This window comes from Triticum aestivum, chromosome 7A (genome assembly GCF_018294505.1).
Source record: "Triticum aestivum cultivar Chinese Spring chromosome 7A, IWGSC CS RefSeq v2.1, whole genome shotgun sequence".
In the NCBI taxonomy this organism is placed as follows: domain Eukaryota; kingdom Viridiplantae; phylum Streptophyta; class Magnoliopsida; order Poales; family Poaceae; genus Triticum; species Triticum aestivum.
This window is the reverse complement of record NC_057812.1, coordinates 706,517,906-706,535,231: the sequence shown is the minus strand read 5'-3', so window position 1 is coordinate 706,535,231 and position 17,326 is coordinate 706,517,906. Positions and strand designations below refer to the sequence as shown.

Below are 17,326 nucleotides of genomic sequence, written 5' to 3'. Positions count from 1 at the left end.
CAGGAACAATAGGCAAGATTAGTGGGCCTGGGGGAGCAATTTGTTCTTCTCCCTGCAGCCCAGCAAGCAGATTTAAATCTCGGATGTTAACTGGAGGCCCCAATGGCCCATTAGCAGAAGCAGCTGTGTCTGCACTCTGGAGTGGAGGTGCTGAAGAAGCTGTAATATTACTGTTGTTATCTCCCAGTTGCAGGTTTTCGACGACTAGCTGTGCATTCTCATCAAGTGGTGCCACAATATCCTGATGTGCCAAAAACTCACCATGGTGTAACTCATGATCAATCTGCATATTATCTTGAGGCAGAGCCCAATGACCCTAGCCTGGCATCTCACCTTCATCCTCCTCAATCTCCATGTCTTGTAGGTCTTGGCCATTATGCAGAGCTAACTAAAGGTTCAGGTTGTGGTTGGGCTCATGCTGGTGTAGTTGATTATGCACCTCCTGTTCATGTTTCTGGAGGGGTCCAAGGAAATGATTGAGTTGATTCGGGTGGTGGTTGGCCTGATTTGGGATAGGGTGTGGGTTGCCAAAAGGGGGGACTGGATCTTCATCAGGTGGGAAAACCCCCAAAATAGCCTGCTGGAGGATAACCATAGGAACCGTCAGAGAGCCAGTCTGAAAATTATCCCCTTCTCCGAACACAATACTAGCTGGGATGTCACTTAATTCCTCAACACGGACTTGGACCATCAAATTGGCTCTGGTACTCCGGACTCGATCCCACATAATGAACTTGCCGAATTTAGAAACTGCATCATTAACCTCCCCAATGCTGCGCTTATCAAAGGGGAAACCACACAGCAAAATCCAAACCTCTCTGTTTAAGGTAAGCCTTCTCCAGTTCATCCCTTTGTTGTGTTTCTCAAAGATGACATGCACATCTGTAAACTGATGGGGACTATTATTAACCAGCGAATCTCGATCAAACACACTAGCGAGCTTGATGTATGCTTGTACAAAAGGGCACGGAGAAATCTTAGAGAAACCCAGTTGCTTATCTGTGAGAAATTCAGAGAGTACCTCACGGATTGTGTCGAACTGCACGGGAAGATTGGGCATTGGAACAATCGTCGCAATGGCCCACTCTTCATGCATGGGCGTCGCAGTGCCAGAGAGCACCTTGATTCTTGCTGGTCGGCCTGGAACGTCAATGCGTTGATGGTTGGGGGGGGGGGGAGGAATGGCGTCGGGTCGAAGGGGAAGGCAGCCATGGTGGCGGATGATGGTGAGTGGACAGGAGGTGGTGGAGGAGGCTGCAGATTTGAGAGGGGTAATGGATTACCCTGAATCACAGCAGAGCGGAGGCGTTGTGCAATGGAATTTGGAGCGGCAGCGTAATGAGAGGCACCTACCAAAGGTGGCAAAATCGAGGCGTCTATGCCAGAAGAAGTGTATCTTGCGACGGGCTGATTAGTCACAATCACCGGAGCAGCGGACGGCTGCCTCGCATTGACTGGTTGGGTTGTACGTTGGGCCGGGGATGGTATTCTAGCGCGTGGAGGATGGGCTGTCTGGTTCTGTGGATTGGGCCTGTTGAAACAGTCCCTGGCAATGTGACCCCAGCGTTTGCAAGCCCGACACTTAATACGGTTAGTATAGGCCGGGCGAGAGTGGCCCGGTAGCAAACAGCGAACGAAAAATGGGTCTGAGCGGGCTATGTGGACTTGATTGGAGGTTTGAATGCCCTGAGTTCCTGCCCGGCCAGTAGTAATGGCAGCATCAATGGCGTGATTATCGCGTGACAGAGAATGCGGTGAATTCAAACGATGAGGAGGAACCTGAGATGAACTAAGATCTTGATTCTGAGAAGCAGTGAATCTAGCAGGAGATCTAAGTGCTTGCACATATGACATTCTAGGATGTTTCCGAAAGATATGGGTCCACTCATCCTCTTTCTCTTGAAGATATTGGTCTAGTTCCCAGGAAGAATTAGGGCCCCCCGAACCCCAAAGCAGGAAATTGATATTGAGGATTGGGAGTGAAATGTTACCTCCTTTGATGATAGAGAAACCCACTTCTTTAGAAGATACTGAGAATTTAAATGACCAATTTTGGAGTAATTTCACCTTGAACATAGAGGCTCTTCCACCAAAGCAAGATAGAAGGATCGTGGCCACAGATTCTTCAGTGAGACGAATGCGAGAACGGGTGAATTCAGCCACTAGGAAGAACTCTTGCAGATCCTTGTCCTCTTCAAAGTTAATGGGAACACCCCATTTCCTCCAAACGTCTTGTTCAAATGCTTGGCCGACGCCGAAGTTCAGATCAGAGAGAGCCATGGCGACAGTTATGGTGGCCGACGTGTCCGGAGTGGATCACGTCGCAGCAGCGGTGGTTGGCTCCGCCGTGGCCCGAGGGCCGGCGGGGAGGCGGGGAGGGCGTGGGAGGTGGGAGGTGGGAGGCAGCGAAAACGGAGCGTAACAACTCTTATAATATAAAATATGAACAGGTTTGGAGATAATATAAAATATGTTCTTTCATCAACAGAACATACATCAAACCAAGCTGAATTTAGGGTTCATCAGTTACACACCACACACACTGGGTTGACGCGCACCGATGCGCACAAACCCTCTTATTACAAATAGTGTCATCAAACCAAGACAAACCAGCTGGGTTGTGAATGTCACACCCAAGCCGTGGAAAGCCGACACTCCAAGTAGCAGCACAAGACACCAATCCAATCCAGCATATACCAAGATGAAGGCAGCTCGGTGAAAAAGAAACACACCATTTATTCACCGTGCAAGCAGCAGCAGCGGCGGCACAAACGCACTTAATTTGGAAACACACATGCAGCTGGAGAAACACTCTGGACCAGGACTTGTAGCAACAACAAACTGATGCTTCGCCTAACCCAACCTCCTTGCATTGCACCAGAGAGCAACACACGCCAGAGCAGCGCATCAGAAGATTACCTGAGAAATGAAGAACAAAAACATTGATGCTTGGTTAATGAACATTTGTCATAATTTTTTTTTACCTATCTAGTATAAGAAACTAATGTGCGACGGACCTTAGGTAGGAGCCCCTTGGGAGGGTTTTCTTGTAGTAGGCCGAGTGGTGCATTTCGAAGAGCGACGGGTCATGTCCGGCATCCAGGCCATCCCACTCGAGGTTGTCCCACAAGTCCTTCTCACAGTCCACCACCGGCTTTGGGCCTTCACGCGCTACAGCCGGAAGGCGCCTGAGACCCCAGCAGTCCCTGATGCCGACCGTCTGCAACGCAGGTGCAGTCAATCTGGCCTCACATATCTGCTCCAACTTGTGAAGATGGTGTAGCTTGATGTACTTCAGGTTGTGGAATGTGACACCAGATGCTATTTCCTCATCCTCAGGGAACTCGTGGTCCGTTGGGAAAACATGCCGGAGGTTACTGCAGTACGCAATTTGGAGGGTCTCCAGGCTGGGCAAGGTGCGGCAAATGGGGAAGGCGAACACCGGCCTGGGGCAATTGTAGAGGTATATGTGCTGCAGCTGTTGGTGATAAGTATCACTAGGCCAGATGCAATAGGCCACGAGGAGATCCGACGCTGAAAACGTCTTCATACCATATCCACCCCGGGAAGAAAACAAGGAGTGTAGCCTGGGGCACCTCTCAACATGACACCATTCTAGTCTGCTCCAATGTACTCCTGGGAAAGCAGTGATGGAGGAATTGTCATGCACATGCAATGACTGAACATGGAGCACGAAAGCTCTGAAATTTTCACTACCCTCCATACTCCCTAAATTGTAGCTTCCTTCACCAATCTCGATATGCAGATCGAAAGTTTGAACCTGGCGACAGTACCACACTAAGGACGAGCAAGTTACATCTTCAGCAAGGGGGATATCATCATATGGTAACAGCGACCTTGTTGCAACCAAATTATCCTCTTGGCTAGAGCCAATACCTTGGATACTTCTGGTGATATTGGCTTGGCTATGGCTTGTACAAGAGATAAGGAGGTAGAACTTGAAGTGACCTCCTAGCCATGTATAGATTCCATCAAGGGCCGACCAAATGAACCTTCCATCTGAAAATGCAATACATGCCTGAAAGACAAATGATCTCTGTCCTTCACAGCAGACCATTGATCTTTTCTCCCCATGCGTGTCCACATGTAGAACTTCCAACCTCTGACACCACTTCCATCTTAGACAACGGAGATGCTCACAGCCCTGTAGGAATAGCTTCTTGAGTTTCGGGAAATCTATTATAGTGAAATGGAGGTCAAGTGATTTAATGGCTGTACCAGAGAGGTCCAGTTTCTCCAGATTGGGCAATCCACGAAGGAATATGTTTCGCAATCTTCCACAACCGTGTAGGGAGATCTTGGTCACCTTGGCTATTTTAATTGGAGCTATAGGATCTTTGAGGCGCATGTCCTCTTGGGGCAGATGTACAGGATGTGACCAATTCTCTGCGAGACAATAACCATCGAAGCTAAAGCTTTCAAGCAGTGGTGGTGCTTCTTCCATGGCCAGTGCAACATGCTCCAAGTTGGAACAACCATCAAGAGAAAGCATCTTCAAGGTTTTTGCCGATGACAACGTCGGTAGTGATTCCATGTGAGTGTTGCCAGATAAGTCAAGAAGCTCCAAGTTCATCATATCTACAAAAGAGCAACTGTCCACCGTAACCACATCTGAAGATCCGGTTACCCGGAGCTTGTGAAGCTTCTGTAGCTTTTTCCAACCATGACTCATAGTCTTCCACGAGATCCCCTTTGTATTTAGCTCCCTGAGATTGGCCATCGATTCAATAATCTGAGGCCACAAACCATAAGCTGTGAAACGCAAGTCAAACACCAACAGGTTTGAAAAACTTTGCCATCCACTTTGCTCCTTCTCCCGGCCTGTGTTTGCACAACGGTCAAGCCAAAGGAATCTTAGGTTGTGGCAGCACCCGAAAGGAGGGGATGCAAAATCGAAGCTGCAGTTGCAGAGTTTTAGCACACGGAGGCCGCCACTAGCTAGTTGAAACAAATCATTACGTACATGTACTGGACCATCTCCCTGACATGTTAAAAATATGATGATGCACTTCCAGGAACATTAGAGATGTCTTTTGCTCTTAGTTTGCTGGAGGTGACTGAATACCATCCCTTATAGGATTTTTTCCGTTCACCCAAATAGAATGACTTAACTAACATTGCATCATGATCAGTAGAATTGCCCAACCGCGGTATCACTCCATACAATGCATTGCCAATCTCCCAACTGTTTTCCTCACCAAGGATTCCATCACATATCCAGTAGTTGCAAGCATGAGTAGCCCAACCATAGTCAACATCAGTAGAGTTTTCAGGTATTTGTGCTGTCAGGAACAATGTGTACAAGAAGCAACCCAAAACTATTTCTGGGTTGATGCCATCCATACCAATGTCACCAATCACTCCAACGGCATCTTCATGCAATACACAATTAATGAAGCATTGTCTTTTCTTGTATATCTTCAGCCAAATCATGCATATCAATATAAATATTAACAGAAGTGGTGGGCATCTCAACTTGACTTTATCTCTCTGGATGGCCTCAAATCTTTTATCAGTGGTCCATAACAATTTACCTTTACCAAAAAGTGGAATGCCAAATTGCACTAGATCGATATCTTCAATTCCTCCATAATGAAAAATTATCAGAAATCTTTCATTTCTCAAAGTCCCATTAATCAAACTGCTGATACTTGATATTTCTTCTCTAGAGCTGTTATCAACCCCCCTAAAGTCATCTTCTACATCGTGCTTATCAGTTATGTGCATTACATGGTGAAGTTTCAACTCCTCAATGATTACCCTCTGCAAGGTCCTTCTATTTTTCCACGAGGAGCAGTCCACATGGACAATTCTACCAAAATGTTTTCTTGTGTCAGGATCATCACTTGTTGCTTTTAGGAGTTTGGCTATAGTCGCGAGAATACCAGATGATCCCAGCTCGTCAAAGGGCCAACTTCGAATGATAAATGCTTTAGTTTGCCCTTCTGCAATACCATCACTTCCATGCAGAATATCAATTAGTTGTTTGACAACGTCATCAAAGTTCTTTACCACATGTCGTAATTAATGGTTGTTATGCACGATTGCCAAAATGCATAGACTGGTAATATAATTTGAGTTAATTAGCAATGTTTAGGAAATCGTTAACCGGTAGCTGCTCGCTCAGCTTGGGATGAGCTCTTAACTGGATTAATCAGTCAACCATTAATCAGTGGAATTTTGAACTCAATAGGCGTAATTTTTGTATGGATGAATTTGTTCAATAGAACTTGAATGCTTTAAAAATATACATTGCAAATATGAAGCAAGTGGCACCGTTTTCTTTTCTCAATGGATCAATCATCAACAAGCATCCATGGGAAGAAGGGGGAGTAGCAGCGCACAGAGGGAGGAGAGGAAGAGGCAATACACAAAGGAGGAGGGAAAGTGGCGGTGCGTCAACAAGGACCTAGCCAACTGCCATTTATGTCGGGAGGGGATAGAGAAGCGAGAGGTGGTGGGAGGAGGGCCAAACCCTAGCTATATAGGAGCAGGAGGGGTGCTGGGAGGGGTTACGGGCCAAACAATTGGCCTTTGCTTGCGCACAAATTAATGGGCTAGCAGCGATTAATCGGCCTGAGAACCGATTAATCAGTCCGACATGCCATTTAATCGTCCTGACAAGTTAACACCGAGTGGGGCGCGATTCTTGAGATGTGGTGGAATGTAGTTCCCGTAATTCATGTAATAACCAGTACTACCGATGGCCAGGGCGGTTGTACAACTCAGGTTGCCACTAAAGGAAATATGCCCTAGAGGCAATAATAAAGTTGTTATTTATATTTCCTTATATCATGATAAATGTTTATTATTCATGCTAGAATTGTATTAGCCGGAAACTTAGTACATGTGTGAATACATAGACAAACAGAGTGTCCCTAGTATGCCTCTACTTGACTAGTTCATTCATCAAAGATGGTTAAGATTCCTGACCATAGACATGTGTTGTCATTTGATGAATGGGATCACATCATTAGAGAATGATGTGATGGACAAGACCCATCCGTTAGCTTAGCATAATGATCGTTTAGTTTTATTGCTACTGCTTTCTTCATGACTTATACATGTTCCTCTGACTATGAGATTATGCAACTCCCGAATACCGGAGGAATACCTTGTGTGCTATTAGATGTCACAACGTAACTGGGTGATTATAAGGATGCTCTACAGGTGTCTCCGAAGGTGTTTGTGGGGTTGGCATAGATCGAGAGTAGGATTTGTCACTCTGAGTATCGGAGAGGTATCTCTGGGCCCCCTCGGTAATGCACATCACTATAAGCCTTGCAAGCAATGTGACTAATGAGTTAGTTGCGGGACGATGTATTACGGAACGAGTAAAGAGACTTGCCGGTAACAAGATTGAACTAGGTATGATGATACCGACGATCGAATCTCGGGCAAGTAACATACCGATGACAAAGGGAACAACGTATGTTGTTATGCAGTTTGACCGATAAAGATCTTCGTAGAATATGTAGGAGCCAATATGAGCATCCAGGTTCCGCTATTGGTTATTGATCGGAGATGTGTCTCGGTCATGTCTACATAGTTCTCGAACCCGTAGGGTCCGCATGCTTAACGTTTGATGACGATTTGTATTATGAGTTATGTGTTTTGGTGACCGAAGTTTGTTCGGAGTCCTGGATGAGATCACGGACATGACGAGGAGTCTGGAAATGGTCTAGAGGTAAAGATTGATATATTGAAATGTTATATTCGGACACCGGAATGGTTCCAGAGTGATTCGGGTATTTTTCGGAGTACCGAGGGGTTACCGGACCCCCCCGGGAAAGTTAATGGGCCTTATTGGGCCATAGTGGAGAGAGGGAGGAAGGCCACAAGGTGGCGCGCGCCTCCCCCCTGCCCAAACTAGATTGGACAAGGGGTGGGGGGCGCAGCCCCTCCTTTCCTTCTCCCTCTCCCCTCCTTCATTTCCCTCCGGTGGGAGAAAGGAAAGGGGGGGGGGGCGAATCCTACTTGGACTAGGAGTCCAAGTAGGAGTCCCCCCTTGGCGCGCCCCTCCTGGCTGTCGGCCTCTCTCCCCCCTCCTTTATATATGTGGGCAGGGGGCACCCCAAAGGCACAACAGAAAATCTCTTAGCCATGTGCGGTGCCCCCCTCCACAGTTTACTCCTCCGGTCATAGCACCGTAGTGCTTAGGCGAAGCCCTGCGCGGATGACATCACCAACACCGTCGCCACGCCGTCGTGTTGACGAAACTCTCCCTCGACCCTCTACTGGATCAAGAGTTCGAGGGACGTCATCGAGCTGAACGTGTGGTGAACACAGAGGTGCCGTACGTTCGGTACTTGGATCGGTTGGATCATGAAGACGTTCGACTACATCAACCGCGTTAACCTAACGCTTCCGCTTTTGGTCTACGAGGGTACGTGGACACACTCTCCCCTCTCGTTGCTGTGCATCTTCTAGATAGATCTTGCATGAGCGTAGGAATTTTTTTGAAATTGCACGTTCCCCAACAGTGGTTTCAGAGCCAGGTCTATGCGTAGATGATATGCACGAGTAGAACATAAAGAGTTGTGGTCTATAATAGTCATACTTCTTACCACCAACGTCTTACTTTGATTCGGCAGTGTTGTTGGATGAAGCGGCCCGGACCGACATTATATGACCGTGTTCATGAGACTGGTTCTACCGACGTGCTTCGTACACAGGTGGCTGGCGGGTGTCTGTTTCTCCAACTTTAGTTGAATCGAGTTTGACTACGGCTGGTTCTTGTTGAAGGTTAAAACAACACACTTGTCGAAAAATCGTTGTGGTTTTAATGCGTAGGTAAGAACGGTTCTTGCCAGAAGCCCGTAGCAACCATGTAAAACATACAACAACAAAGTAGAGGACGTCTAACTTGTTTTTGCAGGGCATGTTGTGATGTGATGTGGTCAAGACATGATGCGATATAATTTATTGTATGAGATGATCATGTTTTGTTAAAGTTATGGGCAACTGGCAAGAGCCTTATGGTTGTCGCTTTATTGTATGAAATGCAATCGCCATGTAATTGCTTTACTTTATCACTATGCAGTAGCGATAGTCGTAGAAGCAATAGTTGGCGTGACGACAATGACGCTACGATGGAGATCAAGGCGTCAAATGTTGATCTTGAAACAACAGAGACCGGTGAGGTATATTTATATAAGCAGGCATCTGGTGATCATCACATGTTTTAAATGATTTGAAGATATATTAACGAATCGATCTTCTTCTTTCAGCCCTCCGGATCGAGCAAATCTTCTACAGACAGCAGGACAGTACGAGGCCCGGCCAAAAAGTTGAAGGAGGGCATAAAGTACAACATCGATGCCATCAAACCTAATGGCGAACCAATCACGCCTAAGAAAATTGCGAACAAGTTCATTCGTCAGTGCGGAGTTCTTGTGAAGGACCAACTCCCGGTCTCCCTTCAAGAATGGAAAGAGACAACAAAGAAACGTCTAGATCTTACTTTTGTCGACGACAGAGCAAAACATCGGCTTTGGGAAACTCTCATGGAACATTTCACCCTACCAGAGCATTTCACAGATGCAGATGTGCAGAAAGTCAAGGACGCTGCTCTTAGGGAGATGGCAATTGCATTCAACAACCACAAGAAAAGTATATGGAACAAGTACGTCGCAGGAGAAAGGAAGACTCCATAATTCAAGGGAACACTGGAGAAGCAAAAAGATCATTGGGACAATTTCATGAAATTCAAGGAATCATAATTATCTAAGGAACGGTCGAGAATAAACAAGGCCAATGCCGAAAAAAAGGAGCAGTTCCATAGGCTGGGGCCAGGTGGCTACGCAGTGGCAATGCCAAAGTGGGATAAGTCTGAGCAAGAGATGCAGGTTGCAGAGGTCACTCCAGTTACATTGAGCTGGCCCCCCAGTGCAGCACTTGGTTTTTATGCGCATGGGGGGGCGTTGGACCCGAAGACAAGCCAGGTTTCAAAGAAGGCATGTCTTAAAGGAGCCAAAGATAAGTTACTTGTTGCAATAGAAGAGGCTCGAACGGGGGTGTTCACGCCCAACAAAGAGAATGATGAGCTTACGCGCGCCCTGGGAAATCCTGAACACCCAGGAAGAACACGAGGCAAGGGCGCTATTCCGTGGTATGAGGGGTTTGCAGACTGGAACGCCGACTACAGAAGACGTGCGATATGGAAGATGGAGGAGGAGAAGAATAGGAAGCTAGAGGAGGAGCAGAGGAAGCAGGAAGCAGAACGCCTGCAAGGCCTAGAAGCAAGGCACGCGGAGTTGGCACTCCAATTCTAGCGGCAGCAGCAGCAAATCGACTCACTTAGCCAAGAAAGGGGGTCTCAGCAGCGGCAGCAGCTAGCGGATGATCCAGCATTCGATAGCACTGTCCCATCGATGCCGAGAAGCAGTGTGGGTTCCACCCCGGGCGACGCACTGCTGGATAGATACCCCGTGGATGACATCATGGAGAACACTAACTGTGAGCTACACTTCAAAATTAAGAACATATCCATGAAGGTGGCGGACGCCGTAGCTTATACAAATCCCCCAAAAGCAACCTTCCATTGCAACCCGATTCCAGCCGGCTATACTCGTGTCGTGGTTGATGATGTGGTGGACCAATATTCGGGGCTAGAGCTTGACATTCCTGGAGGTGACGAGGAACACACACTGGGAGAGGCCAGACATCGTATCATCCTATGAATAAAGGATTGCATCATCTTTCGAAGGCCACCGACACCGCGTCACCCGACTCCTCCTCGAAGTCCGCCACCGCGTCAGCAGACTCCCGCTCCTTCAAGTCATCAGCCACCGCCTGAGCAGAGTCCAGCTCCTTCAAGTGCACCAACGCGTCAGGCCACTCCTCCTCATCCAAGTCCGGCACAGCGTCAGGCCACTCCTCATGCTTCAAGTCCGCCAACGCGTCAGGCCACTCCTCCTCCTCCAAGTCCGGCACAGCGTCAGGCCACTCCTCCTCCAAGTCCGACACCATGTTAGGCCACTCCTCCTGCTCCAACTCAACCACATTAGTCGTCTCCACCGCCTCAGCTATGGTGCGTAGCGGTACAAGTTGAGGTAGTATAGGAGGTACAGGCGGAGGCAAGCTATTTCAATATGGTCCAAGCCTGAAACCTCTTCTACAGAGGCCTTACGACATGACCGAGGAGCAAAATGTAGCCATAGTGAGGACACAAGTGGACGCCCATTTTGGACCGAAACCGCCACCGCCGCCAAGGGAGAAAGTGCCTGAGGATAAGATTGACCACTTTATTCGTATGGCTAGAGCACCAGCTCCCAAGCCTATTGACTTAGACTATGAGTGCGAAATCAGGAAGCTCCATCGAGCAAAACATAAGGAGTCGAGCTCGAGCTCGAGCCAAGCAGCTGCCATAAAAGCGGGAAAACCGTTCCCCAGCTGGGAGAACAGGCGGTGCAATCGACCCCCCCCCCCGCTCATTGTACCAACACATGCGAGTACCGGCACCGATCAGCTGGTAACAACCGACGAGCATAGAAGGCATGCTGAAATGCTTGGTATCACTGTTGGACAACTCCTCGAGATTGAGCCCATGTCTCCGCTTAGAGAGGAGGAAATAAAATGGAAATATGTCCACGGCGAACCTTTGGTCGAGCCTGACGAGGTCAATAACCTTCCAACGAGATTGTATGAATTGCATGAATGGTACATGAAAATTACCAAGACTTCCAATCGAGAGTCCCTCATGGTGAAAGTCAATGCGGAGCATTACTTCCATGAGAAAGCTCTGACCGTTGAGTATATAGAACTATTTCAGTTATTTAATCAAGAAGCACTCGACAAAGCTCTCCTCAGTTGCTATTGTCTGTAAGTGATTTCTTTCTGTAATTTAAGCCTCAAGCTAGCTGTAGTGCTCATTGATCAATCATTACCTGTAATTATCCTCACTATATTCTTTTCTGTGGTATTATGCAGGATGAAGATGTATGAAATGAAAAAAGCTGGACGCTATGAAATTGGGTTCATTGACCCAAATACCATTAATGAATACATATGGAAATTGCAATATTATCGAGCAGGTGTAGAGCAAAACATGCTAGAGTTCTTGAAGCGTCTCAATACCAATGAAGATATACTACCTGCTTACAACTTCCTGTGAGTCACACTGTCTTGTACTATAAATTCTGTTTTTGCTTACTAGCTACCTAGATGTTAATAATTAAGTGTACTAGTCGTCCACCCGTACATTCGCACGGGCTAGTATGAAATGGAGAGAAACTATATAAATGTGTCTTCGATGTATGGAGTTATACTGATAGATTTTTTAGGGAATATTTGCTTCAATAGTTAATGGATTGGACGATATATGTATGCATTGCAACTTGTTTTTGTATTCTCATCTATGAGTTGTCTTCTGTTTATTTATTTTAAGCATTACTCATTGGAGGTTATTGCTTCATCTATCCCACATGAGTTGTTAGAATTTTTTTTGGGGTTGCCACATGAACAATTGGAATGAATATTTCATCTGATTAGAAATTTGAGACATGGCTATCTTTGGAATTGACACATATAACACCAAAAGCATATTTTATCTTGCGCCAGAGTACCTACTATTATGCTTTCCAAATCTTTTATACCTGGCCTGGGTCATCATCCTTTCTTCCTCTCTTCTATCGAATTGAAAATAAGGTGATGGAGAATATAGACAACTTCCAAAAAAAAGGTGCAAAAAGAATAAAAGATAGCACTCTACAGGAAACTTGGATTAGGGTGCATCATATCTACAGGAAGATATATGTCTAGGCTAAGGTGGTTACGGAAGGGCTTCAATCTGGTAAAAACAGATATACTTGGTGATTTTTCTTTGTTAGCACATAATTCATAATGATATAAGCTGGAACATGTTGCCTTTTAGATTGAAATCAAACTGGTCCCGACGCACACACGGCTAGCACTCAATAAAACAAAAGAAAAAAACACCAAAGCATGAAAAACGTGTGTAGCTAGCAAACATAAGATTTGCACTTCTTTTTCACATGTCATTTGTTACTTATTTCAAATAGACGTAACTGAACTTTGCAAAGTTAATGGAAAATCGAATCACCTTGATGCCATGTTGTTTACTTCCATCAAGCCATTTGCCATAAGTACTTTTGAAAGTCAATTAGCCCGGTATGTCCGGGGAGAATACTCCACCAACTACGCATGTGGCTATAATGTTTATTATTGTTTCTTCTTTCTTCGTACATGAACCTTGAAAAATGCTCATGAATGAAAGGCCCACTCTTAGTTGGACCATGATCCCACGGAGAGTTCGACATTAGCGACGACCAGTTTCCGTCAAGCTCGCCTGGGGCTACTCTTATGAATTGAGGGAGACCACGGATACCTGGCAAGGAGAAGAACACCTCGCTCTCCATAATGATGCAGCCGAGGCGCCGCACATGGGGCAAGCAGCGGAGGAGAGGACGGTGAGGTGTCCTGGATGGATCCTCTTTTTCTTGGAGGAGAATACGTGGCTGGATGGCAAGGGGCCGACTGAGAAGCTAGATTATGCTGTTGTTTTTCCAGAACAATCGTCGTGTTACAGGAGAGATGCAACAACGCACGTAAGAGTTTGTCCGCCGAGGGAGACTAATGCAATGACGATAGAAAGAAGAAGGCATATAGGGAGAAGTACGATAGATTGTTTTTTAACAGCTACACTATATGTTGTTGTTTTCTTAGATTGCAAGCCTCAAGTTTTAGGAAGTACGATATATAGGTTATTCACGTACCCAGTTTTTTTTACAGATACATTACGTTTTTTTACATACCCAGTTTTTTTACAGATACATTACGTTTTTTTCCTTTGATTGTAAGGATTATATGAGTGGATCTACACCGTTATAATTCGGCCCCACCAAATCAACGGCCGGTAATTTCTAATTAACGTTGTAATTTCTAGGGAGTCTGTGATTAGTATAGGTATAGATAGATATAGATAGATATAGATATAGATAGGGTTTAGGGTAGTTGATGACTGTTATGCACATGCCCACTTAATTAAGACATGCAAACGTGTGCGCATGCAGTTACCACTGAATCTTGTTAATCATTAAAGTTGAAGAAGGAACAGTTGAAGTACTGGACTCATTACTTAAAAAACAAAGTGACTACACAATCTTGAGGGGAGAGTCGACAGGTAATTTCAATCATTATTAACTATATGTCGGCCACTTTATTTCGTCATTTCCTGATATCAACTATTTAATAGCTCCTTTATTTATTTTCTTTGCCGGCGGGCAGGGCTTGAGAAAAGTTCATCAACTTGACTCCAGGCCAATGAAAAAAAAAGCTGTATTGGTTTCGACCCAAGGTAAGTAATTAAGTAGTACTAGCTAGCTACCATCTCTTTAATTCTTGTTTTAATACCATTAATTATCATGCTTGATTAATTATTATCTGATTAAATTCTATTCTCGTAGCGTTGGGGACTGAAGTGTGTGCATACTACATTTGCAAGAACATTCGCATGATGGCGTCCGAAAGGAGCAAATCTGATAGACAGCTCTGGGTACATTTGCCAGAACACTATTCACAATTTTTACATCATTATCGATATCCAGTCACACAACTAATACACATGCATATTGATCTCCTTCTTAACGGTTCAATCAGGTGCGGGATCAGCTCCTACCAACGGAGCGCATACGAGCACTTCAAGAAGAAATAGTAGGATTTTTGCTCGACCAGGTCATAGATCCCAAAGGAGAATACTATTACCCGCTATCACCCCTATGAACCACTCCCAATTGTCAGCATGCTCCGAAGGCACCAAGGCTAATGCCACTGGCTCCGAAGGCAACACGTAGGAGAATTTGTATATACCTAGCTAATTGTGTGTGTGTGTGTCTATATATATGATCGGTTCTACGAGAAATTCGATTTATATATATGCATAACGTGTACAATATGTAGTATCGTAAAATACCAGCAAATGAAAAAGAACTAAATGAAAAACACAAAATAAGTAAAAAATAAATCATGAACCCAAAACCCCTAAATTTTTAGTACCGGTTACCAACCGGTACTAAAGGGCTCCCCATCCCCGATGCTGGTTCGTGCCACGTGGTGTCCTTTAGCGGCGGTTCGTGCAGAACCGGTACTAAAGGGGGGGACCTTTAGTCCCCACCCTTTAGTGCCGGTTCCGCACTAAAGGGCCTTACTAACCGGGACTACCCCGGTTCTGCACTAGTGTGGTGAGCCCACAACTTAGAGCATCTCTAACAGGCGCACAAAAGTTTCGCACCCTAAAATAGTTTTAGCATGTCACTGTAGCCCCTTTAGCGCGCCAGACCCAACATTAGTTTACCAGATGCCAAAAAACGCGCGGTCAAAAAAACACGCAGTGTAAATTGTGAAGCGCGCGCAATCCGACGCCTCAAATTAGCAGCATGCAATAATGTTTTTCATTTTCTGCTGGAGCTGTCTGGCGCCCAAAAAACCCGAATTTTAGCGCGCGGAGCAGTTTTTGGGCGCCTGTGGGAGATGCTCTTATAAAAGATACTAGTGTTAGGTGTTTTCAAGGCCCAACCCTGGTAATCCTGCCCCAGTAATTGAGCCCAAAGCTTACTATTGAATATTGACTGAGCCCATTCTTATTCCACCTTCACTTCTTCCCCCTCCTACTCTTCTCATATCCCTCAGCTTAGGCATCTGCAATGCGATGATCTGAATCTGACTCGAGCTCAATTAGTTTGGCTGTACCGCCCATGATAGCCGAATCTGGTGAAAACGACTTTTGGAACGCAAGAAGAGTTGCGTTGTTCCTTAGGGTGTGCAAAACCGAACTGAAAACCAAAATCAAACCAAACCAAAATTTCGGTTTTTTCATGTTTCGATTTTAGTCTCAGTTTTGAAACCTAGTCTAGCGTGTATGTTACTAGTGTAAGTTACTCTCCACTATAGCTAGTCTTATGGGTAACGGAGGTGAACCGCTTCGCCTGCGAATCGCCAGTGGCAAACAATTGCATCAATGGTCATTCCATCATGCACTATACATTTCAGTTTCCAATTATATTATTTTTTATGACATGCATTAACATTTTATTAATTTAAGATCGAAATTTAGAGTAAATAGCAAAAACCTACCGCATTACAGGCTAGGGTTACAAAAAAGTACCACTTTTGTTAATTTCACAAAATGCTACCACAAATTTGGTTTGCTCTTCCAAAAAACCAAATGATCATGTGGTTTAGAATTAATCCGGTTTATGACAGGTCGGGCCCGCTCTTAACCAAACCATTTGTTGACTGTCTGTTTGACCGTTAGCTTACAACCGAGGCCCACATGTAAGCCATCTCTTCTTCCTCTCATCTCCCTCTCCTTACCTTTTTCTCTCTCTCTCCCGAGCCAGCCAGAGTCGCGACCAAGCAGAACCAAGACCGGAGCAGCCACTGCCGACACCACTTTCGCCATCGAGAACTTCTCCTCCGCACTGCCAGCCATCGCATGGCGGCCACCTCCCACCCCTCCTGATCCTGCCACTGACGCCGACGAGGCCACGTGCGGCGGGCGGTGCACCGGCAGCCGCCACTGTGTGAAGCTCTGCGACGTCGAGCTAGACGAAGATGCCCCACCTGCTTTTGATGATGCCACTGCACAGGCGACGCGACGGCACCGCCGAAGCCACAGTGGCCTCCACCAGCGCCGACGACACGGACGCATCGTCGCACGGTGTGGCCGACCCACCACCGCTGCTCTTCACCCCACCATTCCCCGCTGCGCCATTGTTGTGGGGCGTGACCGTGGGTTGAGCGCCGGGTGCATGCATGTGCTGAAGATGCTGCAGGAGAAGAGCCCCCGCGACGTTGCATTGAGCTTCGCCCCCACGCCGCCGGCCCCGCTTGGCATCTCACGGTGCGCGTGGCCTGTCACTTGCTGCTGCCGCCCCGTCATGGTCAGTCATGAGCAACAGAACAACGGGAGGAGTGGGAGCCACCGTGTGCACCAGCAGGAGCAGTGGCTCCGCCGTGTGCAGCAGCCGGAACGCCCTCGAGCTCCGCCTCCAGAGCAAGGCCGGATGACGTGCATAGGGTCCCTTCGTCGGCTCCAGCGACGAGCTCGCCGGTGAGGACCCGATTGCCTTTTGAATAAAATTACAGGGACCCAATTACTTTTTTTATAGGGACATGGATGCCTTTCAAAAATATGTGGGGCTCACGTGTCATAACCTGTTAATGGTCAAGCTAAAGGTCAACCTAACGAGTGGACTTGTGTTGTCATAATTCCGCTTAAAACTTAACGGTTCAGTCACTGGGTTTTTTGAAATAGCCAACCAAAATAGTGGAAGTGTTTTGAAAA

At 46.3% G+C, this 17,326-nt stretch overlaps 1 pseudogene; it reads right to left on the bottom strand.

The window, feature by feature from the left end:
• Positions 1 to 2,915: 2,915 nt before the first annotated feature.
• Positions 2,916 to 16,921, bottom strand: LOC123153806 (uncharacterized; annotated as a pseudogene).
• Between the last annotated feature and the right edge of the window lie 405 nt (positions 16,922 to 17,326).